The sequence below is a fragment of the Hyla sarda genome, chromosome 2 (assembly GCF_029499605.1).
Source record: "Hyla sarda isolate aHylSar1 chromosome 2, aHylSar1.hap1, whole genome shotgun sequence".
Lineage (NCBI taxonomy): Eukaryota > Metazoa > Chordata > Amphibia > Anura > Hylidae > Hyla > Hyla sarda.
The window spans coordinates 124387476-124409326 of record NC_079190.1 but is presented as its reverse complement, the minus strand read 5'-3'; the positions used below and the strand labels follow the sequence as shown (position 1 = coordinate 124409326).

At 43.1% G+C, this 21851-nt stretch overlaps 1 protein-coding gene across 3 annotated transcripts in view; it reads right to left on the bottom strand.

Annotated features, from left to right (window-relative positions):
• Positions 1–21851, bottom strand: part of ELF1 (E74 like ETS transcription factor 1) — a 133211-nt gene that overhangs the window by 85600 nt on the left and 25760 nt on the right. The window contains exon 2 of one of the 3 annotated variants that reach the window (XM_056555464.1): positions 13309–13355. The exons of the other annotated variants lie outside the window; for them this stretch is intronic. The gene's annotated coding sequence lies outside the window, so the exon portion shown is untranslated. The remainder of the gene's footprint in view (positions 1–13308; positions 13356–21851) is intronic. 3 annotated transcript variants of the gene reach the window in all.

Sequence of the window (21851 nt, the reverse complement as noted above, 5' to 3'; positions counted from 1 at the left end):
ATCACTGTGGCTTTACCTGGTACTTCAGCTCAGCCTCATTTTGTTAAATAGGACTGAACTGCAATGAATGGCACAGTTGTCCATATGTAAACAATAGAAGAATTGTTCGGATCTAAACTGAATACAGAACACAAAGGACCTATCCTAAAGGGTGAGTATCGGCTCGATTACTGTTCTATATAAATGGCCCACCGAGTGGACGATTTTTGCCACCATTCACTCCCAGTGACCGAGCCATCTAAATGTCCTTTAAAAGGACTTGTACATAACCGAACATCGCTCATATCTGGCAGTTGTCTGCCTGTCCAAAAGGTCACACTGGCTCCTGTAGAGGTTTATCTGACTGCCAAAGTCTAAAGTTTTTATTCATTCCTGATAAAGCAGCAACAAACAGATAGCCATAAAAATATTTAAGGTGTAAAAATTTGAACTGTAAGGTATATGTTAGGCCCTGCAAACTGTTCAGCTCAAGTCATGTCTCACAAAAGGACGACTTGATTTTCAGAATTCACATCAAATATTATCCCATTTATAGAATAAAGAGGGGTAAAAGAAGAAAAAATAGAGAGGACGCGTCTTGTGTAATCCTGCGGACAACAGGTAGTAAACGGGTAACTGAGAGTCTTAGACTCTAAGCTGGTGGAATACTTGGGTTCATGCGTATCTCCTCTATGTCAGTGGTAGCTCGAGGGTCTTTGAGCTGCAGGCCTTCACTGGTGTTCCCAATGGAATACCCGTAAAGAAGTGGATAAGCAGAAGTAAACAGCTTTATAATGTTATTATATGTTAAATAATGTTTTAATGTATTCTGCTCCTGTTTGTGTTTTATGAGCATAACCATGCCCCTAAGAGGTTTTTAGCGCCATTTTTGACTATTTAATGGTTGTTCAAACATTTTAATGTACCCATCGTCAATTGAGAAAGGGTAATTAAACACCAGAAACACATCTTGCTATAGATGTATAATTTTTTTTAAATCTTAATAAAATAGGATTAAACTGAATACTATTTCGTATTGCTCTTTCATGTGGACCTTCACTGGGCAGCGCTGCATGAGGATACATTTTGTTTTCTCCTCCTTATCCATTTATAGAACAGGTATGATGGGGGAAAACTATGTTTACAACTCCAAGATATCTGTAAATGCCAGGTTCCATTATTAAAGCCATTATTGCATCATTCTGTAATCTACAGGGAGTCTTAGACCAGGAAGTGGTCAACACTTCTTATTACGAAAGCTTGAAGGATTCCAATGATGTTGCAAGCAAGCTACCAAAGAAAAGGGATCCTAGCAAGCACTTTCTTTTTCAGTGCCAAGTAGCACTTTAAGACCTCCTGTAATGACTGCAAGTCTTACATACCAATTGTAAGACTATGGCACAACTTGTTTTGTGTGGTCCAAAAAATACAATGTGAACACATCCTTAAAAATTGCAGGGCAGAGCAGGTGAGAAGAAAATAAGCCATTGCCTAGATTTGTTTTTCCCGATTAGAGCCAGATACTAAAACATGGACTATTTCTAATCAGCTTCAATGTTTTTTTTTATTTTTTTTTTTATTAGATTAGTACATTATTATGAGGGGAGCTTCTGTTCTGCGCTGTAAAGTGTGTTTGGAGCTATGTTTTACAGCAGCTACAATGAGACAAGAAACAGAAGCTGACATAGAACTGGAACTTAACAGAGTGAAGCTGACCCACAGGCTTCTATGGGAAAGTTTTCTAGACATGCTCTGTTATCTGTGCAGGGGTCACAGTGCAGGCAGGGGAGGCGGTGAGCTGTGACCTCACCTATTGTGAATGGCCTTTCACTATAATCCTGAGTGTGACGATAAGGAGAAGACTGCTTACAAGTTTTCTCTACAGAATATAAAGTCTCCTCCTATAAGGGTAAGTGACCAGACTGAAAATTTCAAGATTTCATGATAATATTATAATATAAATAGTTTAATATAGAATTAGGGGGGGGGGAGTTTGTAATTTAATTTAAAGGGGTATTCCAGGAATTTTTTTTTATTTGACTATGCTACAGGAGCTGTAAAGTTAGTGTAGTTCATAATATAGTGTCTGTACCTGTGTGTGACGGTTTTCTCACAATTCTTATGTGATTTTCACCCCAATATTTATTTTTAAACAGCATACAAAATGACTGTTGTCTCGGATTTTTCCCAGCTTGCAATGGGGTCGAGACCTGACTCACTAGTCAGCTGATGACAGGGAGCCTGTCTGCTTCAATGGGTGGAGAGAGCAATCTGCAGGTAATGCAACAGCTGGAGGCACCCTGATTGAAAACCACGGGTCTGCAGCTATTTTATGTTTCAATGGGTGAGGTGACTGATGTGTGGGAAGGAGGAAAATGGAATCAAGGGATTTGTAGGCAAACAAGAAAACTGAAAACAGGAAATACAAGTTCACAAAAAGCTGGCCACAATATTATGGTAATCTCACAACATAGCCATTTAGCCCAAGACAAGCGCAGATCCTTCCTAAGCATGTCCATTACTGTCTGCCAGGTAGTACTAAAATCATCTTATGCTGGATAACCCCTTTAAACAAAAATCCTTTGACATGTCAGAGACGTCAAAAGTTTTGAGCGGTCAGGATTTTATTGCTGACTACCGCACACTTCTCCTCGCTTCTTCTCCTGATCGGTGGGATCCGGAGAATGAGCAAGGAGAAGCATGCTGTAGCATGCTTCACTCCCCATCTCACAGAGATTCTGCAGTCCCATTATATATCTATGGGGCAGTCCAGGGAATTAGATTGTGATTTACCACAAGCCAGATGTGAAGCTTGCTACAGTGCGCTTTTCCCCTCTTGTTCTCCTGAGACCGAGCAGAGACCCTGATCAATGAAAACTTTTTAATGCTTCTGACATACCAAAAGATGGTATTTAACATGGAAAGTTATTTTCTAAAAAAACATATTTCCTTTCTTAAGCAGTCTGTACCCTTCTTGTGATGTGGCCGTCATGTTCTGTCATATTGAACGTCAAAGTATTTTATTGATGGCAATCTCCAATAAAACTAGAAATCGCTATTACTCGACTGTCGGAGCTGCCAATGGCAATAAGATAAAGACTTTTTTGGGGTCCGGGCATTTTATACCTGGGGGTGAACAAATTGGTAGTGATTTTAGTCAGTGGTATTGGGGACACAGGAGGCTTGTCATCTTGTAGGTAATTAGGATCCTTTATAATATTATCAGGATTTTGCTGTAAACCTTAAAGTTGCCTGGCTAATAGAGTACTGCATTAGGGCAAGTTTTCCACAACTTTGTAACTGAACAACAAAAAGTATTTTATCGGCCAGGCATTAAAGGGGTACTCCGGTGGGAAACTTTTTTTTAAATAAACTGGTGCCAGAAAGTTAAACAGATTTGTAAATGTCTTCTATTAAAAAATCTTTATCCTTCCAGTACTTATTTGCAGCTTTATGCTACAGAGGAAATTCTTTGATTATTGAGTTTCTTTTTGTCTTGTCCACAGTGCTCTCTGCTGACACCTCTGTCCGTGTCAGGAACTGTCCAGAGCAGCATAGGTTTGCTATGAGGAATTTCTCCTGATCTGGACAGTTCCTGATACAGGCATCAGGTGTCAGCAGAGAGCACTGTGGACAAGACAAAATGAAACTCAAAAAGAAAAGAGTTTCCTCTGTAGCATACAGCTGCTAAAAAGTACTGGAAGGATAAAAATTTCTTTAACAGAAGTAATTTCTGTTACTTTCTGGCACCAGTTGATTTAAAAAAAAAAAAAAAAGTTTTCCACTGGAGTACCCCTTTAAGTATTACGTGAAGGCACTAGCATTATTATAATGCTGGCCAAAGTAGTTGGATTCATGTTCTACACAGATCTGCATAGCAGAATCCACTGTCACTACTAAACCGTGACCCTGTATCTATATAGAGCTCTTTAAACAAAGAGTTCTATAAACAGAATTGTAACGTTGGCCCTATATACATTAAACATCTGCTATCCAACCTGAGCATTACTACTAGAGATGAGCGAACTTACAGTAAATTTGATTCGTCACGAACTTCTCGGCTCGGCAGTTGATGACTTATCCTGCATAAATTAGTTCAGCTTTCCGGTGCTCCGATGGGCTGGAAAAGGTGGATACAGTCCTAGGAGACTCTTTCCTAGGACTGTATCCACCTTTTCCAGCCCACCGGAGCACCTGAAGGCTGAACTAATTAACGCAGGAAAAGTCATCAACTGCCGAGCCGAGAAGTTTGTGACAAAATCGAATTTACTGTAAGTTCGCTCATCTCTAATTACTACCAACTCTTTCTACACAGGCAACACACACCCATGTAGCTTGTTTGCTTTGTCCCAGCCCTAAAAAGTCCTACTACTGCCCTTTGGATTCTGTGACATCACCTAGAACAAACTAGGGTATAAGTAGACATACCTGTGTATTGTGAACAATGATCTATCGCCACATGGTAAAGCCTAGTGCACTGACCGGCAGAATAGAGGAGAGAGCTAGGAATATAATGCTGCCTATGTCTGTGTCTGTTTATGATAGATAAATAATTCAGGGGAAGAGGAGGAGCACTGCGCCGCTGCATGTGTTGGATTTTCTATTTCAGTACAGTTCTGAGTCTATATGGGCAGTCCTCCCTGTCTGACCTGATCTGCAATGCCTGAGAATCTACACAAAACTGAAAATTGGTTATGGAAACCTTATTTAGGTCATCATAGTCAACAGGATTAAAAAATAGTGCTGCAAGCTGCACAATTTTTTTCCAGTCAAAACAACAGACAACCATGAAGGCTGCAACGTACCCCACTGTAGTATACTGTAAGTCAATGAGGTCTGTAGTGCCCTGAAGGTATCAATTATGCGATGAATCTGATGCTGCATCATTCTTTCCATTCTAAATACAAACAATGCCATAAAGGTGAACAGAATACAGTCGTCCCTCAAGTTACAATAGTAATTGGTTCGGGGACGACCATTGTATGTTGAGACCATTGTATGTTGAGACCAGCACTCTATGGAAACCTGGTAATTGGTTCTGAAGCCACCAAAATGTCATCCAAAAATAGAAAAAAGTGAGAGTTAAAGAAAAATAAGTAGATAACTAATATAGATAAAGCAAATCCTTACATATAAAAGTAAGAAAGATCTGCTGGGAGCTGTAATCACTGTCTATGTCGGTGTTTCAGCCAAAGGCTGTCCGGGCTTGCTGGGAGTTGTAGTTTTGCAACAGCTGGAGGCACCATGCTTGGGAAACACTGGTCTATGTAGAGGACAGGAGCTTCTTCTGGGTCCTGTACAGAACACACAGTGTCCTAAAAAAATAAGTAACATGGAGTCGCCCTCACCTGGTGTCCAAAGGAGCAGGTATCCCTGGTACAGGTAAAGTGTACAGAACATGTAATACCTCCCTGTACTGTAGGGGGCGATAACAGACACCAGTCAGTGCATGCACTTCAGTAATACAGGTGTTTTACCAGTAAATTGCCCATTCTGATTGGTCAGTTCTTCCGGCCATTGACACTTTTCGCAGATCTGGGCTTTCTGTACATTGTATGTTGAGTCTGGTTTCAACTTACAATGGTCCAGAAAAGACCATTGTATGTTGAAACGATTGTATGTTGAGGCCATTGTAAGTTGAGGGATCACTATATATGCCCATGCAGCAGTGAACTCAAATCTCATGCTTTTTCCTACAGTAAGTCCTTACATCACAGTAGTCCTGTATGTTTGTGCTCATGAACACATCACTTCAGCATTATTCCTTCTCATTTTAGTCATACCAAAAGAAGAAAAAAGTCTTTTCTGTCTGAGTGTCCAACTTTCTTTTTCTAAATGGAACAATTTATAAAAAAAAAAGGAAAACATTCTCTCTATTGTGGGAAACCATATCCCCACATACTAACTGCTAAGCGAAACAATATTTATTTATTAAGCCTACCTCCTCTTTTCTAAGGGGACTGGGGCAAAAACCTCACCCATGTCCAGCGCTGCACTGCATGCATTCTCTGCGCCATGCTCTGTGCAGGGGCCGACATGATGCTACTAATGATATCAAGGTGAGAAAAAATGCATTGAAAGTTCACCATCTTCCATTGCTTTCCTGTTATCACCTTCATCTTAAATAGGTGGCTCACTGATGTTGGGTTTTGACTGTAATATAGCCCTCAATATTATAATAAGTAATATAGCATCCGCTTATGACCATCACTAATAATACAGCATCTCTAACTTCCCTTAAAAATATACATATGCAGTGAGTACCTTGGGCCGAGTACCTTGGGCCCACCCTTCAGAACTCCTTTCCCTTCCCTACGCCCCCCCCCCCCCCCCCATCCCAAAAAAAAAGGAAGATCTGTCATTACTGGCAGGGCATACAGCAGTCAGTACCTGTCAGGTATGACACGGGCCCAGCAGCCAAGCCCATGCCAAATTCTCTTACCTCCAGCGCTCATGCGATGCCTCCGGTGTCCTGCCCCGTTCCCCCCTTACAATAGTATTTCTGAGCTGCAGCGTCACTATCGGGCCTGGGAAGCACCTAAGCCCAATCTGTTATGCTGCCACTCAGCGAATCACTGGTCGAGGCAGGATATCACTCAGGAACACTGTCACTGTGGGAGACCAGAGAGGACACCGGAGGCATCGCGGGAGCACAGGAGGTAAGATTTTTTTTTTTACTTAGACCCCCACACACACACACACACACACACACTAGATAGCCCCTCTAATAATTAGCAATTAACTACATTATTGTACCTATTTATCTACTAAGTGAACTGGTATACAGTGATCCCTCAACTTACAATGGCCTCAACATACAATATTTTCAAATCTACAATGGTCTTTTCTGGACCATTGTAACTTAAAACCAGACTCGACATACAATGCTACAGACAGTCCAGATCTGCAAAACGTGTCAACGGCTGGAAGAACCAACCAATCAGAATGGGCATTCACTGGTAAAACCCCTGTATTCCTAAAGTGCATGCACTGACTGGTGTCTGGTAGCACCCCCTACAGTACAGTAAGGTACTACATGTTCTGTACTACTCTTTACCTCTGCCAGGGATAACTGCTCCAGGTGGGGGCAGCTCCATTTTACTTTTTATAGGGACACTGTGTACTGTACAGGACCCTGAAGAAGCTCCTGTCCTCTTCATCAGGGGTTCTCAAGCAGTGGTACGCCAATGCGCTGAAAAATACCAGCCATGCATTGGCCAGTATTTGTCAGCGCAGAGCAGTAATGGCCGCGGCAGCTCTGTACAGTAGCGCGGCCAGAGCTGCAGCCGCGGCTACTCTAAGGGAGCTGCGTGGTTGCCGGGGAGACGTGTGACCTCCCCTGATGTTGAGTGGACGTGCTGCATGCACGGACAGGCCACACGGGACCGCAGGAGGCCGGGTAAAGTTTTTTTTTTTTTAAAGTGAAAAATATGTGTATGGGACGGAGGGAGAGCTTTTGTATGTGTAAATATATATTAGCCCATGGGGATCGGTGGGAGGGAGAAGTAATATGGAGGGGGGGGGAGGGGGGGATGATTATCTCCCCCCACCTCCATATTAATCCCCTTGGGCCATTATTCCCCCGCCCCCCTCTAATTCCCTCCTGGCATATCCGATAATAATAGCACAAGGGGATTAAGATGGAGGGGGGGGAATATTGGCACAAGGGGATTAATATGGAATTGGGGGGCAGGGGCAAGTAATGATGAACTCCCCCCCCCTCTCCATCTTAATCTCTTGTGCCATTATTCCTTTCTCCCTTTGATCCTCTGGCGCCATTCCCCCCTCCCCGCCCCCCTCCATCTTGATCCCCTTGTGCCATTCCCCTCCCCTTCCCCTGATCCCCTTTTGCCATATAGGATAATAATGGCACAAGGGGATTAAGATGGAGGGGGGGGGGGTGGGCGGGGAATGGCACAAGGCCCCCCTCCATCTTAATCCCCTTGTGTTATCATTCCCCCCTCCCTCTGTTTCCCTTTTGCCATATCGGATAATAATGGCACAAGGGGATCAGATGGAGGGGGGAATAATGGCAAAAAGGGATTAAAATGGAGGGGAGAATAATGGCACAAAAAGGGATTAAGTATGGCATTAGTATAAAGGTAAGCACACGTCTTTTGTCCACTGGTACCCCTTGCGTGTAAGTTCCGTGCGAGGAGTACCCGCAGACATACTTTCGGCCTTTGGGGGTACAGTCACCAAAAACGTTGAGAACAACTGCTCTACATAGACAGTGATTACAGCTCCCAGCAGATCTTTCTTACTTTTATATGTAAGGATTTGCTTTATCTATATTAGTTATCTACTTATTTTTCTTTAATCCTCACCTTTTCCTATTTTTGGATGACATTTTGGGGCTTCAGAACCAATTACCAGGTTTCCATAGAGTTATGGTCTCAACATACAATGGTTTCAACATACAATGGTCGCCCTGGAACCAGTTAATATTGTAACTTGAGGGACCACTGTACAAGAAGCTTTTTCTTTAACAGAATCACACCCAGTAAAATACTAAAAGCAGAAGTATCTGAAGCTGTTAAGATTCTCACTTTAGATCAAACTAATATGTGCAAATCTTATTGGGCAGATGTTGTCAGCATAAGGCTCTGTTCACATTAGTGCTACAGCCCTACAGTGATAGCATAGCCTTGACAGCTGTAAAATATTGTATCTGTTTTCTAATCTTCTATTAGATTAGGATTCCTTTTTTAACAGGACAGAAAGTATAACTCTTCAGGCTGCTGGGGAAAATAAAATGGTGGACTGGCAAAATCCACTGTAAACAGAAACAAAAACTGTCCATGCCTAAAATACAGGGCCATCAGCAGACCCTTACGGCAGTCAAATGACACCAGTATTTGCCCTTAAAAGGAGTGTTAAAAGGTATTACATACAAACAAAATAGCACATGTACATAGACTTAAAGGGGTTATCCAGGAAAAAACTTTTTTTATATATCAACTGGCTCCAGAAAGTTTAACAGATTTGTAAATTAGAACAACAATAGGAGACGTAGGTGCACTCACCGCAAAGTTAAGACTGTTGCATCTCGGTATCGGGTAGCTGGGTCACGGCATTCGGCGCTGGTATCTTGTGGCGCTCAGAGGCCTCTGAGCGCCACAAGATACCAGCACCGAATGCCGTGACCCAGCTACCCGATACCGAGATGCGACAGGTCTTAACTTTGCGATGAGTGCACCTACGTCTCCTACTGTTGTTCTATTTGATACTTCATATCTTGTACGTGCACCCCACAGGAGACTGGTATCGGAAGTCACCGTGGACCTTGATGCAGACGCCATTAGGTGATATTGTTCCCCATGTGTGCTCTCCCTGCACCTCTACCTTTAGATTTGTAAATTACTTCTATTAAAAAAAAATCTTAATCCTTTCAGTACTTAGGAGCTTCTGAAGTTGAGTTGTTCTTTTCTGTCTAAGTGCTCCCTGATGACACGTGTCTCGGGAACCGCCCTGTTTAGAAGCAAATCCCCATAGCAAACCTCTTCTACTCTGTGCAGTTCCCGAGACAAGCAGAGATGTCAGCAGAGAGCACTGTTGTCAGACAGAAAAGAACAACTCAACTTCAGCAGCTGATAATTATTGAAAGGATTAAGATTTTTTTAATAGAAGTAATTTACAAATCTGTTTAACTTTCTGGAGCCAGTTGATATAAAAAAAAAAAAAGTATTTTCCTGGAATAACCCCTTTAACCTCTAGAACAGTGGTCTTCAACCTGCGGACCTCCAGATGTGGCAAAACTACAACTCCCAGCATGCCCGGACAGCCGTTGGCTGTCCGGGCATGCTGGGAGTTGTAGTTTTGCCACATCTGGAGGTCTGCAGGTTGGAGACCACTGCTCTAGAACAAGTTAGTTAATCTGGATCTTATGTTAATAACCTTCAAATGACCGAAATCATTTAATGCTATTTTCTAAAAAGACAAAATACTAAATTTTACATGCTTTTAAATGTTTTCCAAGCCCATTGTATAAATGACGCTGACACTGCCAAAAAAATACAAGTAGGTGAATGTATAACAAGTCACTTTTAGATGCGATAAATGTTGCAGTCTCACTGTCCACATCTCACACATTGGCCCTCATTTACTAAAGTCCAACCGACACTTTTTCTCGGTTATTGCGCTTAAATTTTAGTCGCAACGTCTGTGCGACTATTTTTGCGACCAAATTTTAGTCGCACAACCGACACTTTAGAAAACACTAGGAGTGTTTTTTTTTCCACTCTGAAATGGGCGTGTTTTATGCAAAAATGGGCGTTTTACCGACAAACCAAAAAATACTCGGAGTACTTCCAAAATCACTCGAGAAAAAGTGTGAGAGTTTACCTCACACAATAACCGACAGCCAAGAGGCCAAGTGAAATTCCAAAAATGGAGTGATTTCTAACAAGGGACTGTTTAACTTTGTGTTTTGTGTGAAAGTAACTTGTTTTATAACCTGAAAACATTTTGTACAGTTAACCTGTTAAGGACAGCGGGCATATCCATACACCCCCATTTTAAAGTCCTTAAGGACTGAGGGCGTATGGATACGCCCGTGGGAATTCCGGTCCCCGCTGCTAGCCGGTTGGGGACCGGACTGGGATGCCTGCTGAAATCATTCAGCAAGCATCCCGGCACATCGCTGAGGGGGTCCTGAGACTGTGTGTCCCCCCCCCCCCCCCCCCCCCCCATGTCGGCGATCGGAGAAAATCGCATGTCAATTCAGACATGCGATTTTCTCCTATTCCGGGCTGATCGGGTCTCTGGTGACCCGATCACCCGGAAAATAGCAATGATCGGAGCTATCAGTGACAGCCCCGATCATCCTGAGGGATAGGAGTGAGGTAGCAGTGCTGCGATCTCCTCCTATCCCCTGCCATTAGTCAGAACTGAGTTCTGACCAATGGCAGTGCACGACAGGGGGTTGCCATGGAAACCCCCTGTTCTGCCCACCCCTGGATGTCGGGCAGAAAGGGGGAGAAGATGGCGGCCTGTACCTGTGCAGAAGATGCCGTGGGGACAGCAGATCATCGCTGGAGACTGCGGAGATCAGCGGCACAGGTAGGGAAGCGACGGTGGGGGGGGGGGGGGGGGTAAGGAAGGGGGCAGTAAGCGATATTTACTGCTGCCCTTCCTAGTGGTTGCCAAACTGCAACTCCCAGCATGCCCAGACAGCCAAAGGCTGTCTGGGCATGTTGGGAGTTGTAGTTTTGCAACATCTGGAGGGTCACAGTTTGGAGACCACTATTACAGTGGTGCCCAAACGGTGGCCCTCCAGATGTTGCCAAACTACAACTCTCAGCATGCCTAGACTGCCCAGGCAGGCTGGAAGGTGTAGTTCTGTAACATCTGTCCCTTCAGATTTTGCAATTTTCATGAACATTTTGGAAATTGCTGCTCTACTTTGAAGCCATCTAATTTTTTCTAAAAGTAAAAATATGTCCATTTTATGATGCCAACATAAAGTGGACATATTGTATTTGTGAATAAATATAAAATTTATTTGGAATATCCATTTTCATTAAAAACAGAGCTTCAAAGTTAGAAAAATGCTAAATTTTCAAAATTTTCATGAAATTTGGGGATTGCAAGTAACGACGACAATTTACCACCAAAATAAAGTAGAATATGTCACGAAAAAACTATCTCAGAATCAGAATAATCGGTAAAAGCATTCCAGAGTTATTAATTCGTAAAGTGACGGTGGTCAGAATTGCGAAAAAGGGCTCAGTCCTTAAGGGGTTAAACACTTTTGAATAAAATAGTGAATGCTTTTGTGATAGTTAATGTTTATACAGTGACCCCTCGACCTACGATGGCCCCGACATACGATCATTTCAGCATACGATGGCCTCTCAGAGGCCTTTGCATGTTGAAGGCAGCATCAACATACGATGCTTTTGTATGTCGGGGCCTTCAGCTGCCACCGGATAGCCGTTTATGGTGCCCCGTGTGGTCCGCTGACGATCACTTACCTGTCCTCGGGGCTCCGGCGCGTCCTCTTCAGGATCCCCTGCATCGTTGGCGCTCTCCATCGTCGTCATCACGTCGCTGTGCACGCCGTCCCGTCATCCAATAGGAGCGGCGTGCGTAGCGACGTGATGGCGGCGACGGAGAGCGAGGATGCCGGGGAAGCAGAGGCCTTGCCGGAGCGTCGGGGACACCCCGGGCACACAGCGACAGCGATTGAGGGCGACATCCAGGGCAGCGGTGACGGTCTGGAGCGGCAGGGACACGTGAGTATAACCTCCAATACCAGTGGTCTTCAACCTGCAGACCTCCAGATGTTGCAAAACTACAACTCCCAGCATGCCCGGACAGCCGTTGGCTGTCCGGGCATGCTGGGTGTTGTAGTTTTGCAACATCTGGAGGTCCGCAGGTTGTAGACCACTGTCCTATACTTTACATTGCACGGATCCCTCAACATACGATGGTTTCAACAAACGATGGTCCATTTGGAACGGATTCCCATCGTATGTTGAGGGACCACTGTATATTTTTTTTTTCTTTTTAACACATTTGCAATATTAGGTTTAAATCAATTTAACCCCTAAGCTGATAAACAAGGATAATTGTTGTAATGTTATATTGTAAAAATTATAACACATGATACTTTTGATTCATGGAAACGTTTTTAAACAAAGTCTAAACCATTTTGGACTCACACAACTAATTTCTTTAGCTCAGAGTTTGTGCGACACAATTGGCTACTGCGACACAAAAAAAACGTGCGACAGAAAAATAACCGACATGTGCGACAGAATAGTTAATAAGCCTGAAAAAAAAGACGACGAGTGCTATTGAAATGACTCCAGAATACACACTTCACTCTTAGTAAATCAGGGCCAATATGTATTTTCCATCTTGCACTTTGCAGGATGAGGAGTGTATCATACACCTAGCCGTACACATACATGTGGTTAGATCACATAACTAAGTGTTTATTTCCGTTTTCAGAAAACCCAACTTCTAAAACACCAGTATTATCCATGTAACTAATACTACACTCCATATTAGTGCTCATATATAAGGATAGAGCAGGTGAACAGGTGTAAGGCGTGAATTGTCACCGACACCCTAGATGTGACAGTCCGTCATACTTGTCAGGATCTCCTCCTAAATGAGAAAGTAGAATATAGTGGGGTCAGCCTCACTTCTCATTTGAAAAAGTTAGAAAAACAAGATAGCCGACCCGGTCTATTCCTAAGTCACGGCCTCGCAGCTTCCAAGTTCATAATAGATGATGTGATTCATTTTCGCCTTCATGGAAAATGTGTTTACCTGTCAGATCCGGTGTTGGGAACATGATACTATACACAGAGCACCTACCTTTTCGTCAGGTCCCTGTGGATCCTGCATGTATGTGTTCCACAAGTCTGAAATCAGAAAAAGGTTTTAAGAGATAGAGCTAAAATGGCCCCGATAGATTAGGGAAGTGGTATCTTTGCCTCAGCCTTATGAGTCATACATGAAACTGTGTCTTAGTGAGGGAGGGAACGCCCATGATGCTTGGGGCCCAATTATCCTGCTAGGTCAAACATGCAAATGCGCAGGTAAGACAAAACACACACGGGGCAGGCTGGGAAGAGGAACGCCCTGCCCCACCTTAACCAGGCACAGAGCAAAGTGCATGAGGCAGGCATGTCAGTGTAATAAGGAGAGGCAGGTATTCTTAAGAAAAGAATGCATTACACTGCTGCCAGAGAGCAGATTACAACACAGGCATTTCAATAGACCTGCACTAGGAAACCTGTAAAGAACCACTTCAATTACCATCCACAGTACAACGGGACCCTTCACACCAGTCTTGTCAGCAAGAAAACCAACCCAAACAGGCACAGGTCACAGTTCTGGGTTTATTGTAATAATACAACGGGACCCTTCACACCAGTCTTGTCAGCAAGAAAACCGACCCAAACAGGCACAGGTCACAGTTCTGGGTTTATTGTAATAATACAACGGGACCCTTCACACCAGTCTTGTCAGCAAGAAAACCGACCCAAACAGGCACAGGTCACAGTTCTGGGTTTATTGTAATAATACAACGGGACCCTTCACACCAGTCTTGTCAGCAAGAAAACCGACCCAAACAGGCACAGGTCACAGTTCTGGGTTTATTGTAATAATACAACGGGACCCTTCACACCAGTCTTGTCAGCAAGAAAACCGACCCAAACAGGCACAGGTCACAGTTCTGGGTTTATTGTAATAATACAACGGGACCCTTTACACCAGTCTTGTCAGCAAGAAAACCGACCCAAACAGGCACAGGTCACAGTTCTGGGTTTATTGTAATAATACAACGGGACCCTTCACACCAGTCTTGTCAGCAAGAAAACTGACCCAAACAGGCACAGGTCACAGTTCTGGGTTTATTGTAATAATTCACATACAGCAATGAGTTTCACTTGCAGCATGCAGTATAACAGAAACAGAAACATCCTTCACATCAGGTTCTTTACATTAACAGGGGAAAATTTATTAAACCCTGTGCAGGAAAAAAAATAATAAAATGATGACCAGTTGCCCATAGCAACCAGATTTTTATTTCTTCATTTATTTAAAAAGGCCTCTGAAAAATAAAAGCGATCTGATTGGTCAACTTTTCCTCGGCATAGGTTTTGATAAATCGCCCTCATAAACTTCTGAGCTTCTCACCCAGAACTTTGCACCTTCAGTCCCACAGTCAGTGTTTTTGGTGCAGTGTTTAAAAAGGTTATCCACTATAAGGTGATTTTAGTACGTTCCTGGCAGGCAGTAATGGACATGCTTAGGAAGGATCTGTGCTTGTCTTGGGGCTAAATGGCTATGTTGTGAGATTACCATAATACTGTGGCTAGCTTTGAACTGGTATTTCCTGTTTGAGTTTTCTTCTTTTGCCTACCAAACCCATAATTTCATTTTCCTCCCTCCCACACATCAGCCACCCCACCCATTGAAACATAAATGATTTGCACCCATTCAAAAGACCTGTGGTTTTCAATCAGGGTGCCTACAGCTGTTGAAAGAAGAAATTATCCAGCACTTGGAAAAACAGCAGCTTTATTTTCAAATCCTCTTTAAAACAGCATGGAGCTAATACACATTCAATGAGCTAATACACTGACAAAGGGCGCATGCGCTCGAAACGCATCAAGATCTTTCAGATGCTGTGAATGTGTATTAGCTCCGTGCTGTTTTAAAGAAGATTTGAAAATAAAGCTGCCGTTTTTCCAAGTGCTGGATAATTTCTTCTTCTTTCATTGTTGGACACACGGAGTCTGGGTGCAGATCTGAGCACGGAAGTTAGCAGGTGAGCTGGACTTTTCCATATTCTCTGCCTACAGCTGTTGCATTAGTTGCAGACTGATCCCTCTCCCACCAAGCGATCGTTCCACCCATTGAAGCAGACAGGCTCCCTGTCATCAGCTGACTAGTGATCTGCACAGAATGCAAGCTTCCATTTGGTTTTGGGACGAATACATTTGGACTGGGCTATTAACCTTTGGATTTTTCAATTACTCCTAAGGTCAACATTCTCTGGACCTCTTCTAAAACAATGGGGGACATTTATCAAGTCCTGTCCTGAGGAAAAGTTGCTGAGTTGCCCATAGCAACCAATCAGATCGCTTCTTTCATTTTTAACAAGACCTCTGCAAAATGAAAGAAGCGATCTGATTGGTTTTGATCTGGACATGTTTTGATAAATCTCCACCATTGTCTGAGAAGAGGTCCAGAGAATGTTGGCCTTAGGAGTAATTGAAAAATCCAAAAGGTTAATAGCCCAGTCCAAATGTATTCGTCCCAAAACCAAATTCGAAAACTCAGTGAGGTTTCAAAGATAAATGCCTATCCTATGCCAAGAGTGTATGAGTAAATTGAAAGGTTAAATTAAGCTAGATACATAACCACTCTGGATCTTACAAAAGGGTATTGGCAAATACCTTTGGCAAGAGAGGTTCGAGAGAAAGAAAAACAGCCTTTTCTATGTTCCATATGTCAGGATGCTCTTTGGGTTAAAAAGTTCCCCTTCCACATCCCCAAGGACAGCGGATAAGATTCTGATTCTCCACAAGAAATATATTGCCGATTCGGATGACATTATCATCTTTAGCCTAGATTGGAGGAGCCATTTAAATAGGGTTCAGTCTGTTCTAGACTCCCTTAGAGAAGCTGGGTTTATTGCAAATTCCTAAAAATGTGCCAAAGTGATGGGACTAGCTAAAAACCCAGGCTACATTGTAGGGGCAGGGAATATAAAGCTTTAAAGGAGAACTCCGGAATATAAAAATTGTCACCCATAGTGCCGGCAGTAAAAAAAAATAAAGATGTACATACCTTCCTCCACTCCCCCGGGGCCTCCGGTAACCAGCTCCGGTCTCCGCCACGATCCACTTCCAGGTTGCCGGTGGTCAGACGAATCATACTGCGCTCAGCCAATCACCGGCCGCAGCGAAGTCCCGACTCGGCTGGCGATAGGCTGAGCGGCAGTGTGAAAACGCTTCAGGACACAAAATTCTTCACTACACCGACACCTGCGGCCGGGGCCGAAAACGTCACACTGCCGCTCAGCCTATCGCCGGCCGAGTCGGGACTTCGCTGTGGCCGGTGATTGGCTGAGTGCAGTAAGACTCTCCGACCACCGGCAACCAGGAAGTGGATCACGGCGGAGGCCGGAGCCGGTTACCGGAGGCCCCAGGGGAGTGGAGGAAGGTACGTACATCTTTATTTTTTTTACTGCCGGCACTATGGGCGACAATTTTTATATTCCGGAGTTCTCCTTTGAGTCAAGTTTCCATTAGGTTTTGGGACTAATACATTTGGACTGGGCTATTAACCTTTGTATTTTTCAATTACTCCTAAGGCCAACATTCTCTGGACCTCTTCTAAGACAATGGAGGAGATTTATCAAAACCTGTCCAAAGGAAAAGTTGCCGAGATGCCCATGGCAACCAATCAGATTGCTTCTTTCATTTTGCAGAGGCCTTTTTAAAAATGAAAGAAGGATCTGATTGGTTGCTATCAGCAACTTTTCCTCTGGACAGGTATTGATAAATCTCCCTAATCTGTCTACAGGCAGGTTTTACCTTCACTTTCACCTCAGGGTCAGTAAGGACCTCATGTTTAATTACATTTGCATAACCTGGCAAGCTAGAGAACTTGTCCTTTTTCTGTTGCAAAAACTCACTAGTCTCCTGTTTTTGGGAACAAGATAAGGTATCAGCAACTTTCACCTTATCAAACTCTGGTTCAGAAACAGAAGTGCAAACTAAAGCTGCTAGTGACTCCCTTTCTCTCCAAGGTTTAATTAGCTTTATATGATATAACTTCCCAGGATTTCATTTTCCCTAGCCGATACACTTTGTAGTTTACCTTCTCAATACTTTTCAGGATCTAAAAAAGGTCCTTGGCACTTGGCCAAAAAACTTGATTTTAATGGTTGGCACCAAAATTAAAGAGGTACTCCAGTGGAAAAAAAAAATTTGAATCAATTGTGCCGGAAAATTATACAGGTTTGTTAAGTACTTCTATTTAAAAATCTTAATCCTTCCAGTACTTATCTGCTGTATACTAGAGAGGAAGTTCTTTTCTTTTTGAACTTCTTTTCTGTCCGATCACTGTGCTCTCTGCTGACACCTCTGTCTGTCTCAGAAACGGTCAAGAGCAGGATAGGTTTGCTATGGGGATTTTCTTTTACTCTGGACAGTTCCTGACATGGACAGAGGTGTCAGCAGAGAGCACTGTGGTCAGACAGAAAAGAAATTCAAACAGAAAAGAACTTCCTCTGTAGTATACAGCAGCTGATTTTTAAATAGAAGTAATTTACAAATATGTTTAACTTTCTGGCACCAGTTGATTAAAAAAAAAAAAAAAAAATCCACTGGAGTACCCCTGTAAACTCTCTAAGGCTAAGTTTCCACTTTTTGGAAAACTGCCACTGCAGTTTTCAGCCAAAGTCAGAAGTGGATCCATAAGGGAGGAGAAGTATAAGTCCTTCCATTATATTTCCCTTTCCTTTTGAATACACTTCTGGCTTTGGCTCAAAAACTGTAGTGGCAGTTTTCCCAAAAACTGCCAAAAAAAAAAAAAAAAAAAAAGTGGAAGCTTAGCCTAATTCAAGCAGAACAAATGTATATACTTCTTTGGGCTTTTCACTATTCCTTCACTTTGAGGCATTACTTCAAAAATTCTCTCCTGTATTTGTGCTATATGATCAAATTAAACTTTTCTATTGGGTAGCTTCCAATTCCCAAGTCTCCAGAGCCACACCAAGCGAGCCACAAGGGTATCTATCGTACAATTCACATGGTAAGAACCCTGTAGGGGCCTGGGGAACTTCCCAGGTGGAGAACAACTAATACGGTAAGAGACAGTCCCAATCTTTACCAATAACTTTTAGGGAGTGGGACTTCTAAACGACCGGACCCCTGTGATCTCCTGCACTGCACCATAATGATCTAAAAGATTTGTTTCTAGAACACCAGCTTTCCTCATGCACGGAGCACAGGTGGTCGACTCGCCCCCTCCATCCACTGGAGCTGGAGACAAACAAGCACTGTACTTCTCTCCGGCTCTCCCACATGGGCGTGTCAACCACTGATCCATGGCTCTGTGCATTAGGAGAGCCTGGGCACCAAGCAGGAGACTGCGGAGATCCCAGTGGTCAACCCACTACAATCAGACACTTAACCCCTATCCACAGTAGGAGATCCATATGAAGTTTAAGGGGTATTCCGGGTGCTGCACAGAGATTGCGGGGGTCCCAGCTGTGGGACTCCCGTGATCAGACAACTTCTCATATCCTTTGGATAGGGGATAAGGTGTCTAAGATCGTCACACCCCTTTAAAAGGGTTACTCCGCCCCTTGACATCTAATCCTCTATCCAAAAGGATAGGGAATAAGATGTCCGATCGTGGGGGTCTATCCATTGGGACCCCCTGTGATCTCTGGGCCAGCACTGCAGCATTCTGGACACGGAAGCCTGGGGCTTTGGTGTTTGTGGCATCACGCCACGCCCACTCCATTCATGTATATGGAAGGGAGAGTGACGGCAATGTCATAGCACTCACACCCCCTGCCATAGACATGAATGCACGGGGGGTGGCATAACAGCCCCTCCATAACAGCATAAGTTTCTGAGCTTCTCACCCAAAACTTGGTAAATTCAGTCCTAAATATATCTTTTTGGTGAGGTGAAATAATATCCAATATACCACAGACAAGCTGATCTGCTTGGTTCAGGACTGCAACACACCACCAAAGCGAGAGTATGGGAGTGACTTTATGGCCCTCATTTACTATTGCAAACCCTACATGTTTTGTCGGGTTGTGCGCCAGATTCCTTCGCATTGCGCCAGAATTTGCGGCAGAATTGAAAAAAACCTGACTAACTCTCCATTTTGATAAGAAAACCCAAAAAAGGGGAGTGACTGCTTGGAAAAGGGGCGTGGTCTCTGAAAAGGGGAGTGTTCAACATTTTCACAAAAAAACTACATATTTACTAAGGTTTCCACAGAAAATGTGGTGGATTTGAGCTGAGGAAAACCCTACAGATCAGAGCATGTGTAGGGAAAGTGGAAAATGTAAGGAAACCTTAGTAAATACAATGGAAAATAAATTGTAGGGAATTAAAACCCACAAAGAAACCTACACAACACTCTTAGTAAATCAGGACCAATGTCTAGAACCTTCAGTCACTGACAGCAGCCTGTCCCAAACTCCAGTCTTAAGTAATAGACAAGAAGCCAGCCACCATTTTACCAGCTGCTTGCTTACACTACAAACAGAAAAATTCCCTTTGAATGTGAGATTATCAGTAAAAGCAAAAAGTAGTCCAGAGCCAAACTACTGCAGTGTAGGTTTTTTTTTTTGAGTATTTACTTTAAAATTAACAGCCATAACTATTTCTATTACCACAACATGTTATGTACCTTGTACTACTGTTATTTATAACAAACGTGCTACCAATAGTGTCTTACAGTTTTGGCATTTTTGAGGTCAAGATAACCTACAACGAATCATAGGGGGAAAGGAGCCGGGAGACGTCAGCGCTTAGTGTGTTTTCTCCTAGCTCTAGGTCACGTGATCTAGAAAGACTCCCGATGTAAGTCTTAAAGGGGTACTCCAGTGAAAAAACATTTTTTTTAAATCACCTGGTGCTAGAACATTAAAAACTGATTTGTAAATGACTTCTATTTAAAAATCTTAATCCTTCCAGTACTTATCAGCTGCTGTAGGCTCCACAGAAAGTTATTTTCTTTTTAAATTTCTTTTCTCTCTGACCACAGTGCTCTCTGCTGACACCTCTGTCTAAGGAACTGTCAAGAGCAGGTGAGGTTTGCTATGGGGATTTGCTCCTACTCTTGACAGTTCCTAAGATAGACTGAGGTGTCAGCAGAGAGCACTGTGGTCAGACAGAAAATAAATTCAAAAAGAAGAGAACTTCCTGTGGAGCATACAGCAGCTGATAAGTACTGGAAGGGTTAAGATTTTTAAACAGAAGTAATTTACAAATCTGTTTAATGCTCTGGCACCAGTTGATTAAAAAAAAATTAAAAATAAAAAAAACATGTTTTTCACCGGAGTACCCATTTAACCCCTTAAGGATGCAGGACGTAAATGTACGTCCTGGTGAGGTGGTACTTAACGCACCAGGACGTACATTTACGTCCTGTGCATAACCGCGGGCATCGGAGCGATGCCCGTGTCATGCGCGGCTGATCCCGGCTGCTGATCGCAGCCAGGGACCCGCCGGCAATGGCCGACGCCCGCGATCTCGCGGGCGTCCGCCATTAACCCCTCAGGTGCCGGGATCAATACAGATTCCGGCATCTGCGTCAGTGCGCGATTTGGAATGAATGATCGGATCGCCCGCAGAGATTATAAACGTACTAATTTGGTTAAAAAGTTTGTGATTTTTTTTAAGCACAACAATAATATAAAAGTATGTAATAATGAGTATCATTTTAATTGTATTGACCCTCAGAGTAAAGAACACACGTCATTTTTACCATAAATTGTACGGCGTGAAAACGAAACCTTCCAAAAATAGCAAAATTGCGTTTTTCGTTTTAATTTCCCCACAAAAATAGTGTTTTTTGGTTGCGCCATACATTTTATGATATAATGAGTGATGTCATTACAAAGGACAACTGGTCGCGCAAAAAACAAGCCCTCATACTAGTCTGTGGATGAAAATATAAAAGAGTTATGATTTTTAGAAGGCGAGGAGGAAAAAATGAAAACTTAAAAATTAAATTGTCTGAGTCCTTAAGGCCAAAATGGGCTGCGTCCTTAAGGGGTTAAGGGCCGTGAAGGTCTCAGACACAGACTAATAAAAGGAGCACACAGTGGTCTATTCTCTGCCTGCTCATTCTGAACACCCCGACCTATAAAACGTCTGTTGTCTCCCTAGGACAGTATGCTTTAAAAGGAACACTAAACCTAAAATGATTGGTTGTACATACAAAACAGGAGATCATTTTACCACAATTGTTTTTCAATCTGCAGGATTTTCTGCATGTTCCTGAAACAGAAATCCTGCAGAAGCACAGGCGTTAGGCTTGGCCCACACTGCGTTTTAGCAGTCAGTCATAGGTACCAATCGGCATCTCAGCGAAAAATAAATGCTGGCGTATACAGTTAGAGAGCAGATGCTATTCATTTCAATTGCCTGTCTGGTCATTTATTTAACTAGCCTTAATTACCTGCAGATCTGTTCGATCTGTACAGAGGGGCTGTACTCCAAGGGATCGGCTACTTTACTACTAAAGTACTGTATATTTTGGGAAAAAGTTATGCCACCTACTTTTATTTGTTTATTCCCATTGTGCCCAGTTCATGTGAGAAGCCCCACCCCCTTGATGCCCCATCCTTCTCGGCACGGTGACTG